Source organism: Dysidea avara, chromosome 11 (assembly GCF_963678975.1).
Source record: "Dysidea avara chromosome 11, odDysAvar1.4, whole genome shotgun sequence".
Classification (NCBI taxonomy): Eukaryota; Metazoa; Porifera; class Demospongiae; order Dictyoceratida; family Dysideidae; genus Dysidea; species Dysidea avara.
This window is the reverse complement of record NC_089282.1, coordinates 23,021,484-23,024,213: the sequence shown is the minus strand read 5'-3', so window position 1 is coordinate 23,024,213 and position 2,730 is coordinate 23,021,484.

Here is a 2,730-nt window from a genome sequence, read left to right as displayed (position 1 = left end):
TGCAGCTGAGCTCTTTACAAAATGGTTTCTTTGTAGCTGAACTTTCTCCAAGGTAACTTCTTCTAACTGATCTTTCTACAGGGTGATTTGTTTGTAGCTGAACTATCTAAAAGGTAATTTCTTCTAGCTGATCTCTCTACAGGGTGATTTGTTTGTAGCTGAATTCTGTACAAGTGATTTGTTTGCAGCTGAGCTCTTTACAGAATGGTTTCTTTGTAGCTGAACTCTCTACAGGGTGATTTGTTTGTAGCTGAAATCCCTACAAGGTAACTTCTTCTAGCTGATCTTTCTATAGGGCGATTTGTTTGTAGCTGAGTTCTCTACAGGGTGTTTGTTTGCAGCTGAATTCTCTACATGGTGGTTTCTTTATAGCTGAACTCTCTACAAGGTGACTTCTTCTAGCTGATCTCTCTACAGGGTGATTTGTTTGTAGCTGAACTCTCTACAGGTGATTTGTTTGTAGCTGAACTCTCTACAAGGCGATACTTCTATGTGATCTCTCTACAGGATTCCTTGTTTCTAATTGAACTCTCAACAGGGTGATCTGTTCATAGCTGAACTTTCTACTGGGTGATTTGTTTGCAGCTGAACTCTCTAAATGGTGGTTTCTTTGTAGCTGAACTCTCTACAATGTGACTTCTTCTAGCTGAACTCTCTACAAGGTGACTTGTTTCTAGCTGATCTCTCTACAGGGTGACTTGTTTCTAGCTGAACTCTCTACAGGTGATTTGTTTGTAGCTGAACTCTCTACATGGTGGTTTCGTTGTAGCTGAACTCTCTACAAGGTAACTTCTAGCTGATCTTTTTACACTGCATATTTGTTTGTAGCTGAGTTCTCTACAGGGTGATTTGTTTGCAGCTGAACTCTCTACATGGGAGTTTCATTGTAGCTGAACTCTCTACAATGTGACTTCTTCTAGCTGAACTTTCTACAGGGTGACTTGTTTCTAGCTGAACTCTCTGTAGGTGATTTGTTTGCAGCTGAACTCTCTACATGGTGGTTTCTTTGTAGCTGAACTCTCTACAAGGTAACTTCTTCTAGCCGATCTTTCTACAAGGTGATTGAGTTTTTTGCAGCTGAACTCTTTACATGGTGGTTGCTTTGTAGCTGAACTCTCTAAAAGGTGACTTCTTCTAGCTGAACTCTCTACAGGATGATTTGTTTGCAGCTGAACTCTCTATGTGGTAGTTTCTTTGTAGCTGAACTCTCTACAATGTGACTTCCTCTAGCTGAACTCTCTACAGGGTGACTTGTTTTTAGCTGATCTCTCTACAGGGTGACTTGTTTCTAGCTGAACTCTCTACAGGTGATTTGTTTGCAGCTGAACTCTCTACATGGTGGTTTCTTTGTAGCTGAACTCTCTACAAGGTAACTTCTAGCTGATCTTTCTACAGGGTGATTTGTTTGTAGCTGAATTCTCTACAGGGTGATTTATTTGCAGCTTAACTCTCTACAAGGTGACTTCTTCTAGCTGAACTCTCAACAGAGTGATTGATTTTTTTTGCAGCTGAACTCTCTACATGATGGTTTCTTTGTAACTGAACTCTCTACAGGGTGATGTGTTTGTAGCTGAACTCTCTACAGGGTGATCTGTTTGTACTGAACTCCCTATAAGGTAACTTCTTCTAGCTAATCTTTCTACAGGGCGATTTGTTTGTAGCTGAGTTCTCTACAGGGTGATTTGTTTGCAGCTGAACTCTACATGGTAGTTTCTTTGTAGCTCTACAATGTGACTTCTTCTAGCTGAACGCTCTACAAGGTGACTTGTTTCTAGCTGATCTCTCTACAGGGTGACTTGTTTCTAGCTGAGCTCTCTACAGGTGATTTGTTTGCAGCTGAACTGTCTACATGGTTTATTTCTTTGTAACTGAACTCCCTGCAAGGTGACTTCTTCTAGCTGATCTCTCTACAGGGAGATTTGTTTGTAGCTTAACTCTCTACAGGTGATTTGTTTGCAGCTGAACTCTCTTCATGATGGTTTCTTTGTAGCTGAACTCTCTACAAGGTAATTTCTTCTAGCTGATCTCTCTACAGGCCGATTTGTTTGTAGCTGAACTCTCTACATGATGGTTTCTTTGTAGCTGAACTCTCTACAAGGTGATTTCTTCTATAGCTGATCTTTCTACAGGGTGATTTGTTTGTAGTTGAACTCTCTACATGATAGTTTCTTTGTAGCTGAACTCTCTACAAGGTGATTTCTTCTATAGCTGATCTTTCTACAGGGTGATTTGTTTGTACCTGAACTATCTACATGATGGTTTCTTTGTAGCTGAACTCTCTACAAGGTAACTTCTTCTAGTTGATCTCTCTACAGGACAATTTGTTTGTACCTGAACTCTCACATGATTGTTTCTTTGAAGCGGAACTCTCTACAAGGTGATTTCTTCTAGCTGATCTTTCTACAGGGTGATTTGTTTGTAGCAGAACTCTCTACAAGGAAACTTCTTCTAGCTGATCTCTCTACAGGGAGATTTGTTTGTAGCTGAACTCTCTATACATGATTTGTTTGCGGCTGAATTCTCTACATGATGGTTTCTTTGTAGCTGAACTCTCTACAAGGTAACTTCTTCTAGCTGATCTCTTTACAGGGTGAATTGTTTGTAGCTGAACGATCTACAAGATAACTTCTTCTAACTGATCTCTCTACAGGGTGATTTGTCTGAGCTGAACTCTCTACAAGGAAACCTCTTTTAACTGAGCTCTGTACAGGGTGAATTGTTTGTAGCTGA